Below are 19,476 nucleotides of genomic sequence, written 5' to 3'. Positions count from 1 at the left end.
TGACACAAACCTATCTATCTGCAGGGCTGGGGTGATATGCTGGTTCTGGTGACAGTAACCTATCTATCTGCAGGGCTGGGGTGATATGCTGGTTCTGGTGACAGTAACCTATCTATCTGCAGGGCTGGGGTAATATGCTGGTTCTGGTGACAGTAACCTATCTATCTGCAGGGCTGGGGTGATATGCTGGTTCTGGTGACAGTAACCTATCTATCTGCAGGGCTGGGGTGATATGCTGGTTCTGGTGACAGTAACCTATCTATCTGCAGGGCTGGGGTGATATGCTGGTTCTGGTGACACTAACCTATCTATCTGCAGGACTGGGGTGATATGCTGGGTCTGGTGACAGTAACCTATCTATCTGCAGGGCTGGGGTGATATACTGGTTCTGGTGACAGTAACCTATCTATCTGCAGGGCTTGGGTGATATGCTGGTTCTGGTGACAGTAACCTATCTATCTGCAGGACTGGGGTGATATGCTGGTTCTGGTGACAGTAACCTATCTATCTGCAGGGCTGGGGTGATATGCTGTTACTGGTGACAGTAACCTATCTATCTGCAGGGCTGGGGTGATATGCTGGTTCTGGTGACAGTAACCTATCTATCTGCAGGACTGGGGTGATATGCTGTTACTGGTGACAGTAACCTATCTATCTGCAGGGCTGGGGTGATATGCTGGTTCTGGTGACAGTAACCTATCTATCTGCAGGGCTGGGGTGATATGCTGTTACTGGTGACAGTAACCTATCTATCTGCAGGGCTGGGGTGATATGCTGTTACTGGTGACAGTAACCTATCTATCTGCAGGACTGGGGTGATATGCTGGTTCTGGTGACAGTAACCTATCTATCTGCAGGGCTGGGGTGATATGCTGGGTACTGGTGGCAGTAACCTATCTATCTGCAGGGCTGGGGTGATATGCTGGGTCTGGTGACAGTAACCTATCTATCTGCAGGACTGGGGTGATACGCTGGGTCTGGTGACAGTAACCTATCTATCTGCAGGGCTGGGGTGATATGCTGGTTCTGGTGACAGTAACCTATCTATCTGCAGGACTGGGGTGATACGCTGGGTCTGGTGACAGTAACCTATCTATCTGCAGGGCTGGGGTGATATGCTGGTTCTGGTGACAGTAACCTATCTATCTGCAGGGCTGTGGTGATATGCTGGTTCTGGTGACAGTAACCTATCTATCTGCAGGGCTGGGGTGATATGCTGGTTCTGGTGACAGTAACCTATCTATCTGCAGGGCTGTGGTGATATGCTGGTTCTGGTGGCAGTAACCTATCTATCTGCAGGGCTGGGGTGATATGCTGGTTCTGGTGACACTAACCTATCTATCTGCAGGGCTGGGGTGATATACTGGGTCTGGTGACAGTAACCTATCTATCTGCAGGGCTGGGGTGATATACTGGGTCTGGTGACAGTAACCTATCTATATCTAATACATATTTGGTGACAATGAAGGCGATGTACAATATTAATAGTAAAGTAACAACATCTGGGCGCGGATTGTAGGTCTGGTGTACGGATTGTGGATCCCTCTCCTGGGAGTCGTCCTGTACTGACAGGTTTATAATGAAGGATCCTCCCTCTGTATACAACTATATATATAACCGCCACTCACCCGCGTTACCTCTATGTATCTTCCACGTCTACCTTTACACAGATGACATTATATAGAATGTTATTTCCCCTCTCACTTATTCGGAGCTTTGGTAAAACTGATTCCCCGGTTGTCCTTGGAAACTGATCAGATTTTCGCTCTACCTGTGTCACACTTGTGACCTACATCGGTGTCAGGCCTGAGACCTGCACCGCTCCGCTGTCACAATGGATGTCAATGTGTAATAATCGATTGAAAACGGAGACAATTTACAATACAGGCGCGTGCGCGAGGTGCGGTGGCCATGTCTGTCTGCATATAGTGTGCGGGCGAGAGATTTCAGCAATCACAATACAAGACTGAATGAATTGTTACACGTCAGGTTACATTGTGGCGTTATGTTCAATTATAAGGGTATCTGATATCATTTCATGCTGTGCCTGGACATCCCCTTTAAGCCACCTGCTGGCCGGGTTTGGCATCTCGTGGCCGCTGCCCTGTGCAGAGATTGGGATTATATTCTTCATTATACAGCAAGTCAGATGGGAAGTCGTCTGTTATGGGGAATCTGAGATTTCTGGATTGTCACAGAGACCTGCGAGCCGATGCCATTGGGGGAGTTGGTGACCCCAGACCTTACCCCTTAATATTCTATACACAATGTCATGTCTGACTGTCACTGAGTCACTTCCGAGGTCTCATCCTCCAGATCTCAGACTTCTCTTATGTAACTGTCTCTCTTGTATCTCTGAGATATCATTGTCATTGGATTCCTCCTTTGGGCTCTGTCTACATGGAGCTGAAGGGCTGCAGATTTTCTATTGCAGAATCTTGTACTTCGCGCCTTGTTTTGTTTACGTTCTGCTGCAGAAAGTTTGTGGATGAGAATTTTTTAAAAATATTATTTAATTTATTTCTGCTGTAAAATGTAGAATAATTTTCACAGAGAAACCTCCGAGTACTGACTGTCATTGGGGTCCGATCTTCATCCCGCCATGTTGTCCCCTGTCTGCGGGTTATGTGTCCATTCACACCAGCAATCGCCGTCATTGGTGAGGCCAATAATACAGGGCAGTCTCCAGTGTCAGAGGGGCCTGAGCTGGAGCCGCACTTGTGTAATGTCAGAGGATAGCGGCAGTCCTAGGAGAGGAGGATCACACTGCAGAATGGTAACGGATTAGCTAATGCCCCATAGGCAGCGGGGGCTGGGACTGCTCCATTTAGTCATAGGTTTGCAAATTACCTGCTCAGAGAAACTCATGCAACAAGTAAAATCAGGGGGCACAGAGGAATGAAGGTGCAGCGTCTGTTTTGGACCATGCCAGGCCCTTGCTTTGCAGTGCACCCCCTCCTGGATGACATGATCGCCCCCCATTAACCATCTATCACTTGCAGTGCGCCCCCTCCTGGTGACATGATCGCCCCCGTTCACCATCTATCCCTTTGCAGTGAACCCCCTCCTGGTGACATGATCGCCCCTGTTAACCATCTCTCCCTTTGCATTGCGCCCCCTCCTGGTGACATGATCTCCCCCGTTAACCATCTATTACTTGCAGTGCGCCCCCTCCTGGTGACATGATCGCCCCTGTTAACCATCTATCCTCTGCAGTGCGCCCCCTCCTGGTGACATGATCTCCCCTGTTAACCATCTATCCTCTGCAGTGCGCCCCCTCCTGGATGACATGATCGCCCCCCATTAACCATCTATCACTTGCAGTGCGCCCCCTCCTGGTAACATGATCGCCCCCGTTCACCATCTCTCCTTTCTTTCTGCAGGATTATCTCTTCAGCCCGTCAGATATCTCAGTGCCGCTTATCTCTGGTGTCCATGTGAGGTAGGTCATCTGATTTATTCCTCACTTTCATTACAACCTTATCTGAGCATGGATTGTGGTTATTATCTGCTAGAAGTGTAATAGAAGTGTAATACGGATCCTGGCCAAGATCTGCTGCCGCCCTGTAATGGCTAATGGAAAGCCGAGCAACAACTGGAACCTAGTAGTCAGCCGCTCTGATATACTGTACACTAGGGGGCCCCCCAACATGGCCGCTCTGATATACTGTACACTAGGGGGCCCCCCAACATGGCCGCTCTGATATACTGTACACTAGGGGGCCCCCCAACATGGCCGCTCTGATATACTGTACACTAGGGGGCGCCCAACATGGCCGCTCTGATATACTGTACAAAGCAGAGCCCCCCTGTATTCTATGGGGCCCCCCATCATTACCCCTTATCTGTATACTAAATTTGTGGGGGTCAAACAATCCAAGACCCCTACAGATCAGCTGTACCAAGACAGTGAGGCTCTGGCTATTGTTTGCGCTGTACAATCTGTTGCCCCTTTAAGGATAACCCCTTTATCCACATTGGGTTTGGCTTTCACTATAAAGAATTCGCTTTTGTTACATTGTTACCAGATGTTTCACTTGTAGGTGTTTAATTACTGTTTCCTGCGTCTCCTCGGCCGTCCGCGCTCACTAAATACGGGAATTTCTTACATCAGAGATGAGTTTCTGTCCCTGTAAGCCGCCATTGTACCCGGCTCCCGATACCTGCTGCGCCCTGTCACTTGCTCGGGGTTATTTGCTATGCACGCCTGGTTTCCGATCATTCCCGGGGAATGAGAAAGGAAATAGAGAAAGAGACAATCTCCAATTCTTGGCTGCAGCTCACGGACACTGCATTAAAGTTTGATTTAATGTTACTGACAGGACTATTTCAATTTAGCTCATGCAGTTTGACAAGTAACATGCTGATGGTTCGGAGGGAGGGAATTTGGAAATACTTAAAGATTCTGTAGCCGGCCCAGGTATGGATGGGTGGACAGGGATTAATAAAAGACAGAATGTATGGTGACGTGCGGCGGGAGCCTGCGCCAGGGCCACAATGGAACTCGTCGTAATGTCGCCTAAATATCTTAGCGGCTGGCGAGACAAGCGAGGAATAAGATTGAGGGGTCTGATGTTTCTTCAGGCTGTGTAGACACCATAGAGTGCGGTAGTATAGGGCATGCTTCTTAAAGGAACTACCGTGCGGTACTATAGGGGACATTTCTTAAAGGGACTATTGATAGAAACCATGCTATACGGTAGTCTAGGGGTCTGAGACGTGTTTATCCTTATACTGCGCCTTAAGATACTTGCACAGAACTGTACATGCAGCCGGACTGTGATCGACCAGCACGGACAGCACATGGATGGCGTGAATGGGTCAGTGCGCTATCTGTAACAAAACCGACAGTGACAAAGCAAACAGTTCTTTACATGTAACCTAAGTCTAAGAACTTCCCCTGTTTTAATGCCTAATACATTGTATCAGAGACTGAAGCTTCAGATTCGGTGACAGCAGCTCCGGAGCTCCCCCTAGTGGCTGTCACAGGCATGTAAAAATATTACATTCAACTCTGTGGTTATAAAGTGAGCGGTCTGGAGTTGGCACTCGGTATCTGATATACGGTATATTGTGATGGGAATCCCTGCAGAATCAAGTCATAGGTATGTACTAACCACAGCCTGTCTTAAAGGGGTGGTGCAACAAAATGTTAAAGATCCAATAAACTCTGTTATATTGTTGAAACATAAATACGTTATATAAGTGCACCCCCACTATGCACCTAGGAGCCCCGACTGTCCATGTATGCACCGCACAGACACTGCAATCTCCTCATCCATCCAGTTATTATGGGATTCCTTGGACTCTGTTCATATTGACAGTTTTAGGGGTCCATTGTCACCCGCGATAGTGTGAACTGGCGTCAGTGGTCTCTTGCATGTGCAGCCAGTTTTTCTTCAACGCCTTGTTTTGCTTTTGATGTCTGGAAAATATGGAGGTCGGAGTCTCCAAAAACCTGCAGCGGAGCTGTTCCTAAACACGCTGGGTGCGAGATGACCCTAAAAGCGCCCCAATAATGGTGTTGGCGAAAACTTCAGCCCCCTCCTCAGGGTCCGGAGGCCAGAAAGTGCTCCGCAATATCAAGTCAATAGCCTTGTAAAAGAAATGCCACCCCCTCCCCCAATACTGAAATTTACTGAGCGATTTCACGCGATTCTTAACACAATAAAAAGCGCTAAGTGGGGTTCGGGGCTGTAAAGCGTCACGTCGCTTATGAAAATGAACTTGAATGAAAAACATTGCATTTGTGACGCTGTAACCTGCTCATTATACTGGCAAATTACAGGCGGCTTTCTCTCGCAGGAAACATGTGAGCCCGTTATTGCAGTCAATTATATTGCGGATCTGTTGTGCTACACAAGTAACAATTCCAAATGAGCTTCTAGAACTTGCAGGGAAGAGAAGGCCTGGATGCGGGGAGGGGGTACGGACGGGGACATCAGATGTTTTCATCTCGGAGACTATACATCCGGCGTCCAGCGCTGCCTCTTGTTTAGATCCAATTATATCCGCCGCAGTTCTGCTACTTTATTAATGGCTCTCTAGCGAAAGTGAGTGGCCGACATCAAACCGAGTGCTCACAATTACATCTGCAACCAGCCTTCTCCCCAATAATGCCTTTCCTCTAAATTCCCATCTACAAGCAAAGTACAAATGTGATTTCCTGCACTTACATGAGCAATAGAAGCAAAAACTCAATAAGGCAGAGAATGTTACGCGGCATAATGGAACACCGTGTCTTTTTATCTTTGGGGAAAATACTAAAATATTTGATTTTTCAAACAATGTAAAAGCTTCTTGTCGCCAGACCCGCGTCTTCACTTTACAGGTTCGGAAATTAGGTCCCCAGAAACAGAAGAATGCAGCGCCCCCTGTAAATGACGTCAGATCTGGATTATGCCGGTTATTCACAAAGAGCCGCTGCCCGCAGAGCTAACAATAATCCCAGTGCTGCAAATAATGATGTTGTGTTACAGTAAAGTGATGCTGACAAGGCGCTGATCCAGGTGGAAACATTCACACAAGCAGTGTCCCCTGGAAAAAATATGCAAAATACAAGTGGTGTCCCTGTAGTGCCCCCTATAGGAAGCAGCCCCCCCTGCAAATCAATGCACTACTCATTAAAGGCAATGCCAGATAATTACCCATTTTGTTAATCAAGTTTTAAATCATTTTTGGCGGGGTTTTAATTACTTTCCATGTTATTATCTATATAATTATCCTAAAAATCCTGCAGTTCTGACTCTGACCACTAAGCCACATATAATGCTGACACTTTCTGTTTTCTGATGGATATTTTTTTGCAGCAGCCACTTCACTTACAGCACACTGGTTTTAAATATTTTTGCAGCAACTAAAATGCCATAGTTTTGCATTGTCGCGCCCTGGCCTAAAGCTGAGGCTCCACTTTGCAGAAAAGCTGCTTTTTTGTTGCAGATTTTGCTTCACTTTTTTGAGTCCAAACCAGGAATGGCTACAAAAGAAATGGGACAAATATAGGAAACTTTTACACCTCTCCCTTCTGCTAAATTCACTCCTGGGTTTGGCTCAAAAAAATGCAGCAAAATCTGCAACAAAAATAAGCAGCTTTTCTGCAGCACATGCCTAACGGTGCCACAATGTAGAAATAAAGGGATCGCAATGAGCTCTTGTCCCCAATACAGCAAAATTATCAACAAAAAACCTCAGCGTTCTCATATTGTGGGGCCTTGGCCTATTAAGCTGTCTGAACCTGCAGCCCCTGGAATAGCATCTCAGGCAGCAATGACCCGACAATAGGGAAATTGTGAGATGAAGATTTGCAAATGTTGTGCCTATTGATCTTCTATTAAGAGAGTGCACAATGCAAGGTTTTCTTTGTGATCTTGTATAGATTCCTTCTCCGCCACCGCTGCTTACAGCGAGAGGAGGAAGAATGACATCATCGGCGTGTAGACGGAGGCCTAATAACTGCTGCTGCTTCTGAAGCACTAATGGCATTAGCCAGGAACATGTTTATTTGATTCTTTTCTGGCCAAATACCTTGAGATCTCGTTTCTTCCATGTTGTCCTGAGGCGATGAAGTAAACCAGGCACAGAGGAGATAGAGCGCTCGGCTAAATATATATCTTACCTCCTGGGTATTCTTGCAAACCCTTATTTATCCTGCAGTCACTCCATTCACACTTTGCAGATATCAGGCTCGCTCCTAATGACATGTTTTACGATGAAATATTCTACATTATACCCGTGCACATCTTCCTTTGCAGAATGCTCTAAATGGCTTCCGAATGTCAAAGCTTTCCAATATCTTAGCAGCTCTCCAGGGGGCTTCACAAATCAAACTGCTCCAGCAAATATTCTCCTTTATATTGTATTATTATTATTATCATGCACACAGAAGCTGATCTATTCCTGGCCGGGACCGTTGTGCATTGGAGGTTAATAGCCTTCCTACATCTGCATTTTACAAGGATTAATCAGTGGTCTGTGATGGATTTGGAGACAAAATCCAAATATTTGATCCGCGGGAAAAAAAATCCAACCCTTGTCCCTAATGAATTTCATTGAGTTTCTGCTTATCTGGACCGTAATAAAGTCAGGCAGGTATTCTATGCAACCTGATGGCGGAGGCGGCACGCACTGCTCGCGAATAGACAATAAGACGAGATGTTTTGGAGTTGTTGGGTTTTTTGTTCTGTTTTTCTCTGGCTTTTTTTTTTTTTTTAATCAAGATGTTGCATGCTAGGTCTTAGTGGATTTACTGTTCACGAATACTGATCCGCAGTTGGTCTGCATTGCATCAGTAGGTTATTTGCAGTCAAGGACTGGTCTGTGGTGCAAATGCAACCAAACATAGGACAGATTTCGTAATTTGTGGTCCTTAAATATGGCACGGACACATGGCAGCGAAAATTGCATTCGTGTGTCTGGGCCCATAGAAACAAGTGAGGCCTTACTTTTATATGCAATTTTGTATTTCCAATTGCAGAACTAGGGTGGTGTGCATGAGGCCTTATTCAGACGTCTTTATGCAATGCCGTACTAAGGGGACGTTATATGGGTCTGATACATTATTATAGCTGTCTATCTTATATAAACATATCAGTCAGCGGACCCATTGCCTCCAATAAACAATAAAACAAGCCAGTATGGTTTCAGTATGCCCCTTTCCATTGTCTTGGGCAGGATTTGAAGCCAGGACTTCAGCGCTGCAAGGCTAATCACTGAGCCACCGTGTTGCCCAAGTACCACACTTTTCTGTCCACGATGGTTCGTTTTCAATTTTCTACAGTTCTCTATGTAAATGGATGGAAGCCAATAGTAATATTCTGTTATTGCCTGTCCTGAAGAAGGGCCCCTCCCCCAATAGCCACAACTCCGCCCCTTTACTATGTGCTGAAACTGCGCAGCAGGGTCTTGTAGGAAGGAGAAGCCAGTGGAATTCTCCATAAGGTACGCCCAAATCCCCTCCTTCCCAACCCCTTCCTACTTGAAATGGCCGCCCCTCCCTTCCCTATTCTCAGAATAAGTAATCCTGCCATTTGTAACCCCCATTAGAGAAATGGCTGCCGTCCCTCCCCCACTTCTCACCATGCGTGTGTCCCGGTTCCCAAGTTCTCCAGTTCTATCCCAGAGCTATCTTCTCCTCCCCCACCACAAGGGGCAGAACTTGTGGCAAGGAAGCCCGGGCCCACTGCCTGGATGGCAAATGTAGGACTGTCCTTCTGTCCAAAGGGGGCGCTGCTACCCTAGGGTCTGATGCAAGTGGACTGTTGGCCCTATGGGTAAAGCGGCCCTGATAGTATTAGGTGAGGCACATATGGGGGAGTGGCAGAGGTAAACATAAAAAAATGGAACAGATGCAAACAGATGCGCAGCCGATAATGGATCCGTTTTGTTTGATGCATGAATTCTCGTCAGTTTTTTATTAAAATAATGGATCCGTTAATCTGACGTGACCCCGCCCTAATGTGGCCGATTTTACCTTTTTCTTTCCATATCCCGGCACGCTCTACGTCTGGTGTTTTGTTTTCCTATAGACTTCTTGTAGACTACGGGGAGATTTATTAGGACTAGTGTTTCCTAAGCCAGTCGTGATCAATGTCCCCGCTGGCCCCGGACGCTCCTGAATTATTAAGAGGCTCAGGCCATTTAGTATCTCAGACACGGGAGGACCTTGTGCACCACAAACCACATCTGCACCAGTCAGAAGCTGCGCTACATCTCAGGTATAAGTCACATCCGTCTTCTGACGTTATAGTAAAAGGGCCGGGCGATGACTCGAAAAATAACAAAACTGAATGTCCACCAGGGTAACCAATGGGATCTGGTTCATGTTGGTTATTTCGGGTCAGTTATTACATTATTTGCGAGGTTCTACCTGCAGGTTTATTCGGAGTGAAGCAGCAAAGGGAACGGAGCAGCATTTATCACAAAGTTTGCAGAGTTTTCCTCCGCTGACTTCTATTTTACCTATACAGACAATGCCGGCGTATCCATAGATATAATTGGCATGCTACGATTTACAAAAACAAGACAGCTTCAGAAGTCATAGCATTTACAATGCAGAATTTTTTTGCATGTAATAGAAGATGCAGCATTTTTTGCTGCAGTGTTTCCACAATGTACATCCCCCAACCTAAAGGAGTTTTCCAAGGCAAAAAAAATTGACCCAAAGGGGGCCAAAGACATTAGATAACAAAAAACACATTACCTCCATCTAGTGCTCATCATTGGGGTTGCTGGGGAGGATCCTGGTGGGTCAGGATGCTGGGGAGGATCATGGTGGGTCAGGATGCTGGGGAGGATCATGGTGGGTCAGGATGCTGGAGAGGATCATGGTGGGTCAGGATGCTGGAGAGGATCATGGTGGGTCAGGATGCTGGAGAGGATCATGGTGGATCAGGATGCTGGGGAGGATCATGGTGGGTCAGGATGCTGGGGAGGATCATGGTGGGTCAGGATGCTGGAGAGGATCCTGGTGGATCAGGGTGCTGGGGAGGATCATGGTGGGTCAGGATGCTGGAGAGGATCCTGGTGGATCAGGATGCTGGGGAGGATCATGGTGGGTCAGGATGCTGGAGAGGATCCTGGTGGATCAGGATGCTGGGGAGGATCATGGTGGGTCAGGATGCTGGGGAGAATCATGGTGGGTCAGGATGCTGGGGACGATCCTGGTGGGTCAGGATGCTGGGGAGGATCATGGTGGGTCAGGATGCTGGGGAGAATCATGGTGGGTCAGGATGCTGGGGAGGATCATGGTGGGTCAGGATGCTGGAGAGGATCATGGTGGATCAGGATGCTGGAGAGGATCATGGTGGATCAGGATGCTGGGGAGGATCATGGTGGGTCAGGATGCTGGGGAGAATCATGGTGGGTCAGGATGCTGGGGACGATCCTGGTGGGTCAGGATGCTGGGGAGGATCATGGTGGGTCAGGATGCTGGAGAGGATCATGGTGGATCAGGATGCTGGAGAGGATCATGGTGGATCAGGATGCTGGGGAGGATCATGGTGGGTCAGGATGCTGGAGAGGATCATGGTGGATCAGGATGCTGGGGAGGATCATGGTGGGTCAGGATGCTGGAGAGGATCATGGTGGATCAGGATGCTGGAGAGGATCATGGTGGGTCAGGATGCTGGGGAGGATCATGGTGGGTCAGGTTGCTGGGGAGGATCCTAGTGGGTCAGGATGCTGGGGAGGATCATGGTGGGTCAGGATGCTGGGGAGGATCATGGTGGGTCAGGATGCTGGGGAGGATCATGGTGGATCAGGATGCTGGGGAGGATCATGGTGGGTCAGGATGCTGGAGAGGATCATGGTGGATCAGGATGCTGGAGAGGATCATGGTGGGTCAGGATGCTGGGGAGGATCATGGTGGGTCAGGATGCTGGGGAGGATCATGGTGGGTCAGGTTGCTGGGGAGGATCCTGGTGGGTCAGGATGCTGGGGAGGATCATGGTGGGTCAGGATGCTGGGGAGGATCATGGTGGGTCAGGATGCTGGAGAGGATCATGGTGGATCAGGATGCTGGAGAGGATCATGGTGGGTCAGGATGCTGGGGAGGATCATGGTGGGTCAGGATGCTGGGGAGGATCATGGTGGGTCAGGTTGCTGGGGAGGATCCTGGTGGGTCAGGATGCTGGGGAGGATCATGGTGGGTCAGGATGCTGGGGAGGATCATGGTGGGTCAGGATGCTTCAGTCCATCAGGTTTACACATGTAATAGAATTGTTGAGTTATAGCTGTATCTGCACTTGCCCTCGGCTGACATAGATTTTAATTCTGACACCCGCGTCCTCCTGAGATGCACCAAATTTTAAAAAAAGACCAAAGTCTGCCAATAATTGTGGTACATCTCATGCCAGCGCGGGTATTGATTGGGGCCGGTGTAGGACACTCCCGCCTTAATAAATTCCCCCCTCGTCTTTTGCAGATTTGCTATTTATATATTCACTTCGTAGTTTTAGGAAAAAATTGGTCCATCAGCAAATCCATAGAATCTCGTTTCTGTTACTGGACTCCATAACACCACATGCAAGGCTTCTTGTCCTTTGAAATCTGATCCAGAGAGAACAGGTGCGGGCTCATTCCTCCCGCACCGCCATATGCTTCCGTTTCAGACCAGGTTTTTTTCTATTGGATTCTGTACAAATTTTGATCTCTGTTTTTGCATTTTAATTTGACTTGAATTCCTGTTTCTTTTTTCATTCCTGTAATAAACTGCATTCAATACTCCATAAAGCCCGGGCTACAGGGCGACCGGAGTAACAGGACAAGAAGTCACAGACAAGTCGCCTCTGATTGTCAATGGTGTTGCCTTGTGCAACTGACTCAACATTCACGAAAATAATCCAACATAAAAAATTCCATTTGACAGTAAGGACAAAAATTGCTTCATCTCTGCTGAAAAAACTCGTTAAGGCCGGGAACACATGGGACGTGATTTGTAGTTTTACGCCGGCGTTTTACTGTCAGGGCAAAGTGAATGGGATTCTAGCGAATCCAATGCCCACTTTGCGGTGCGGATACATCACGATTTCCAAAACCAGTGCAGTTTTTGGAAATCACAGCATGTCCATTATACGTATGGAAATGCCGGTGGTTTCCCCATAGGTATAAGAGGAAAACTCTGCAAACGTTCTGTCTAAAGCGCTGTGGGGCGTCCCCTGGGGCCTTAACCTACAAGGTGCATTTTTTGTGGCAGATTGCCTTCAGGAAATGCTGCAGATTTTCATTGTGGATTTCACCTTCTGCTTTGGGCTGTCGTTGCAGATAATTGCTGTAGATTTCGCCTCCGCACCGCAGGTCTTTTCTGCTGACCATTCTTCTCGCCATCGTGTAGATTTGCTCAGGTCTCAAACACTTTGCAGGGACCTTGTAATGCTGCATTTTTTCGGCAAGTGTTTGAGGAGTGTCAGAGACGGATAGAAAGCTTTCCCGCTCTGTTAGGACAGGTTGTCTTTGTTTTTGCACCAGAATTCTTCCGTTTTTCCCTCTTTTCACCTTTCTCTTTTGTGCACTTAATTTAGTAATTTTTGCAATGTTTTGCACCAATTTTACCCTTTTTTATAACTGGCTTGAGATGTGGCCGAGGTTTACATGGGGCATTCTGGTAACTTAGAAGAAGTTACCTAAGCAATCTCCAATGTAATAATATGACACTATTAAACAACAAGCTAAGTCAGAGAAGTGACATTAACCCCCCCCCCCCCCCCAGTAAATCCCCATCCTGAATAGAGGTCCTTACACTTGTCCTCACTCCCCTCCATTCTATTCTATGGGAGTTACAAAACATTGGGCTTATCCTGAAGCTATGGAAAGACTCTTCTGGTAACTCGGTGCTCCCCCCTAATAGATAGGGGATGACTGTATAATGGGTGTGGGGTCCGATTCCCCCATAAGGCCGAGGACTCACCATTTTTTGTTGCAGGTTTTGCTGCATTTTTGAAGCCAAGGCCAGGAGGGGACTGAGCAGAAGATGGAAGTAGAAGGAGGAGAAGAACTTCCTAGATATTTCTCGTTCCTTTTGTTGCCATTCTTGGTTTTGGCTCATAAAATTGCAGCAAAATCTGCCTCAGCCTTAGAATAAAGGATCAGATCACGCACCCTGGGATGTGCCTGGCAGTCCCTTAGAGAAGGAATGGAGTAACCGTGCACATACATAACCTGCCACTCCATTGTGATCGGAATACGGTGAATAGGGGATGACTTTAAATGAGCAGAATATCCCTTTAAATACAAGTGTTATTTGTTTCCCTTTAATATATAAATATAATTCAGCACAACATTAGACAACCATTCATATCCTGCAAATATCCTTCATGTCATCATTCAACCCAACCCCACGTGTGAACCTAGGCAAATACCGCTCACTAGAGGCTCGGGCTAAAGTTTGGTGTGACCTTGAAGGCACAAGAGCATTATATGGTCAACAAGCTAATTCCAAGCAATTAGGGAATTATTTGTTGCGTAAGACCTTCATCAAGCAACATAAATAAGACGGGAGACTTTCCCAACAGCACAAGATTAATTCTGCAGCGTGGAAAGTGGATTGCAAGTATTAGAAGCAGGTTAATGAGAATATTCCAGTGTAAACTGTTTTCTTGATCTGGCGATGGGCTTAGCCCGGGCTCCCTAATTAGTTCAGATAAGAGTTTGATCTCCGCACGAAGGAGAATGATACGGTTTAATTTCAAGGTTTGCAATGCCAGCTCCAGAATCAGCTCACTGGCTTCAAGGGCAGCAGCAGAGAGGCCAAGAAAATCTCCTCCATCTCCCACCTAGATGAAATAACAGGGAACAGCTCATAATTGAAAATACACATTCATGGCGGATTCAGAAGGATTTCTCCCTCCCCGGGTCTCTCCTGGATTGCAGGGCTCGTTCTCACATCAGTAATTAAAGGAAACCCAATAAAATTAGGGAATTGTGTAAATGCATTACATTATATTTATTGCACTGCTCCCGAGGTGCAATCTGTAGTCACAAGTCTGCTGGTGGGAAACAGTCAGCAAGCTTAGGAACAGGCAATCCCACTAACAGCTCCGGAATTACAGGAGGGCAAATAAAGCAACACATGATGGAAAGACTGAATATACGAGAATGCCGCATTACTAATGGGAACTGTGATCTAGTAGGGAGATGTCAGCTCAGGGGCGTGTACAATGTAATAGATGGACAAAGTGACCCCACCAGCAGCATACTGAGCGCAGCTCTGAAGTATAACACATTATGTAACTCTGGATCAGTAATGTATATACACAGTGACTGTACCAGCAGAATAGTGAGCGCAGCTCTGCAGTATAATACAGGATAAGTAATGTAATGTATGTACACAGTAACTGCACCAGCAGAATAGTGAGCGCAGCTCTGGAGTATAATACAGGATAAGTAATGTAATGTATGTACACAGTGACTGCACCAGCAGAATAGTGAGCGCAGCTCTGGAGTATAATACTGGATAAGTAATGTAATGTATGTACACAGTGACTGTACCAGCAGAATAGTGAGCGCAGCTCTGGAGTATAATACAAGATAAGTAATGTAATGTATGTACACAGTGACTGTACCAGCAGAATAGTGAGCGCAGCTCTGGAGTATAATACAGGATAAGTAATGTAATGTATGTACACAGTGACTGCACCAGCAGAATAGTGAGCGCAGCTCTGGAGTATAATACAGGATAAGTAATGTAATGTATGTACACAGTAACTGCACCAGCAGAATAGTGAGCGCAGCTCTGGAGTATAATACAGGATAAGTAATGTAATGTATGTACACAGTGACTGCACCAGCAGAATAGTGAGCGCAGCTCTGGAGTATAATACTGGATAAGTAATGTAATGTATGTACACAGTAACTGCACCAGCAGAATAGTGAGCGCAGCTCTGGGGTATAATACAGGATAAGTAATGTAATGTATGTACACAGTGACTGCACCAGCAGAATAGTGAGCGCAGCTCTGGAGTATAATACAGGATAAGTAATGTAATGTATGTACACAGTGACTGCACCAGCAGAATAGTGAGCGCAGCTCTGGAGTATAATACAGGAGAAGTAATGCAATGTATGTACACAGTGACTGCACCAGCAGAATAGTGAGCGCAGCTCTGGAGTATAATACAGGATAAGTAATGTAATGTATGTACACAGTGACTGCACCAGCAGAATAGTGAGCGCAGCTCTAGAGTATAATACAGGATAAGTAATGTAATGTATGTACACAGTGACTGTACCAGCAGAATAGTGAGCGCAGCTCTAGAGTATAATACAAGATAAGTAATGTAATGTATGTACGCAGTGACTGTACCAGCAGAATAGTGAGCGCAGCTCTGGAGTATAATACAAGATAAGTAATGTAATGTATGTACGCAGTGACTGTACCAGCAGAATAATGAGCGCAGCTCTGGAGTATAATACAGGATAAGTAATGTAATGTATGTACACAGTGACTGTACCAGCAGAATAGTGAGCGCAGCTCTGGAGTATAATACAGGATAAGTAATGTAATGTATGTACACAGTGACTGTACCAGCAGAATAGTGAGCGCAGCTCTGGAGTATAATACAGGATAAGTAATGTAATGTATGTACACAGTGACTGTACCAGCAGAATAGTGAGCGCAGCTCTGGAGTATAATACAGGATAAGTAATGTAATGTATGTACACAGTGACTGTACCAGCAGAATAGTGAGCGCAGCTCTGGAGTATAATACAGGATAAGTAATGTAATGTATGTACACAGTGACTGTACCAGCAGAATAGTGAGCGCAGCTCTGGAGTATAATACAAGATAAGTAATGTAATGTATGTACACAGTGACTGTACCAGCAGAATAGTGAGCGCAGCTCTGGAGTATAATACAGGATAAGTAATGTAATGTATGTACACAGTGACTGTACCAGCAGAATAGTGAGCGCAGCTCTGGAGTATAATACAAGATAAGTAATGTAATGTATGTACGCAGTGACTGTACCAGCAGAATAGTGAGTGCAGCTCTGGAGTATAATACAAGATAAGTAATGTAATGTATGTACGCAGTGACTGTACCAGCAGAATAGTGAGTGCAGCTCTGGAGTATAATACAGGATAAGTAATGTAATGTATGTACACAGTGACTGCACCAGCAGAATAGTGAGCGCAGCTCTGGAGTATAATACAGGATAAGTAATGTAATGTATGTACACAGTGACTGCACCAGCAGAATAGTGAGCGCAGCTCTGGAGTATAATACAGGATAAGTAATGTATGTACACAGTGACTGTACCAGCAGAATAGTGAGCGCAGCTCTGGAGTATAATACAGGATAAGTAATGTAATGTATGTACACAGTGACTGCACCAGCAGAATAGTGAGCGCAGCTCTGGAGTATAATACAGGATAAGTAATGTAATGTATGTACACAGTGACTGCACCAGCAGAATAGTGAGCGCAGCTCTGGAGTATAATACAGGATAAGTAATGTAATGTATGTACACAGTGACTGCACCAGCAGAATAGTGAGCACAGCTCTGGAGTATAATACAGGATAAGTAATGTAATGTATGTACACAGTGACTGCACCAGCAGAATAGTGAGCGCAGCTCTGGAGTATAATACAGGATAAGTAATGTAATGTATGTACACAGTGACTGCACCAGCAGAATAGTGAGCGCAGCTCTGGGGTATAATACAGGATAAGTAATGTAATGTATGTACACAGTGACTGCACCAGCAGAATAGTGAGCGCAGCTCTGGAGTATAATACAGGATAAGTAATGTAATGTATGTACACAGTGACTGTACCAGCAGAATAGTGAGCACAGCTCTGCAGTATAATACAGGATAAGTAATGTAATGTATGTACACAGTGACTGTACCAGCAGAATAGTGAGCGCAGCTCTGGAGTATAATACAGGATAAGTAATGTAATGTATGTACAGTGACCGTACCAGCAGAATAGTGAGCCCAGCTCTGGAGTATAATACAGGATAAGTAATGTAATGTATGTACAGTGACCGTACCAGCAGAATAGTGAGCACAGCTCTGGAGTATAATACAGGATAAGTAATGTATGTACACAGTGACTGTACCAGCAGAATAGTGAGCGCAGCTCTGGAGTATAATACAGGATAAGTAATGTAATGTATGTACACAGTGACTGCACCAGCAGAATAGTGAGCGCAGCTCTGGAGTATAATACAGGATAAGTAATGTAATGTATGTACACAGTGACTGCACCAGCAGAATAGTGAGCGCAGCTCTGGAGTATAATACAGGATAAGTAATGTAATGTATGTACACAGTGACTGCACCAGCAGAATAGTGAGCACAGCTCTGGAGTATAATACAGGATAAGTAATGTAATGTATGTACACAGTGACTGCACCAGCAGAATAGTGAGCGCAGCTCTGGAGTATAATACAGGATAAGTAATGTAATGTATGTACACAGTGACTGCACCAGCAGAATAGTGAGCGCAGCTCTGGGGTATAATACAGGATAAGTAATGTAATGTATGTACACAGTGACTGCACCAGCAGAATAGTGAGCGCAGCTCTGGAGTATAATACAGGATAAGTAATGTAATGTATGTACACAGTGACTGTACCAGCAGAATAGTGAGCACAGCTCTGCAGTATAATACAGGATAAGTAATGTAATGTATGTACACAGTGACTGTACCAGCAGAATAGTGAGCGCAGCTCTGGAGTATAATACAGGATAAGTAATGTAATGTATGTACAGTGACCGTACCAGCAGAATAGTGAGCCCAGCTCTGGAGTATAATACAGGATATGTAATGTAATGTATGTACACAGTGACTGTACCAGCAGAATAGTGAGCACAGCTCTGGAGTATAATACAGGATAAGTAATGTAATGTATGTACACAATGACTGTACCAGCAGAATAGTGAGCCCAGCTCTGGAGTATAATACAGGATAAGTAATGTAATGTATGTACACAGTGACTGCACCAGCAGAATAGTGAGCACAGCTCTGGAGTATAATACAGGATAAGTAATGTAATGTATGTACATAGTGACTGCACCAGCAGAATAGTGAGCGCAGCTCTGGAGTATAATACAGGATAAGTAATGTAATGTATGTACACAGTGACTGTACCAGCAGAATAGTGAGCGCAGCTCTGGGGTATAATACAGGATAAGTAATGTAATGTATGTACACAGTGACTGCACCAGCAGAATAGTGAGCGCAGCTCTGGAGTATAATACAGGATAAGTAATGTAATGTATGTACACAGTGACTGCACCAGCAGAATAGTGAGCGCAGCTCTGGAGTATAATACAGGATAAGTAATGTAATGTATGTACACAGTGACTATACCAGCAGAATAGTGAGCGCAGCTCTGGAGTATAATACAGGATAAGTAATGTAATGTATGTACACAGTGACTGTACCAGCAGAATAGTGAGCGCAGCTCTGGAGTATAATACAGGATAAGTAATGTAATGTACGTACACAGTGACTGCACCAGCAGAATAGTGAGCGCAGCTCTGGAGTATAATACAGTAATGTGCTATAGTTACAGACTGAGGGTGTTCAGAGTTAGGCAGGCACTGAGGATTCTGGGAGTTTTCATACACAATTCTGTTTGACAATATTCAGCTTTCATCTCTAAACCTGCTCTGTTTGGCTGGCTTGTGCTGGCTCTCTCGGGGCAGGTTCGGGTGAGGGATTTGTGTGTTTGTTGAAATACAAATATTTACAGATTTTGGAGAACCTTCCTAATATAATAGATTTCTAGGGCAGGATTTGAGCTGTGCTTGGTGCTGTGTAAATGTCTTGGATGTTTCGCCCGGACATTCAGCTCCTCATCTCTCAGTTATTTCCTCATTTACTTTCTATATGCTATGTGTTGCAGTGAGGCGCAGACGATCTCCCGCTGATACAACACCTTTATGTTTCATTCAGAATATGATCCATTGTAATCTCTGTATGTTCAAAGATGCTCATTGCTCCTTTTTTCGGGTGCCAAGCTCTGTTTT

Source organism: Leptodactylus fuscus, chromosome 9 (assembly GCF_031893055.1).
Source record: "Leptodactylus fuscus isolate aLepFus1 chromosome 9, aLepFus1.hap2, whole genome shotgun sequence".
NCBI lineage: Eukaryota > Metazoa > Chordata > Amphibia > Anura > Leptodactylidae > Leptodactylus > Leptodactylus fuscus.
This window is presented reverse-complemented; position numbering follows the sequence as displayed.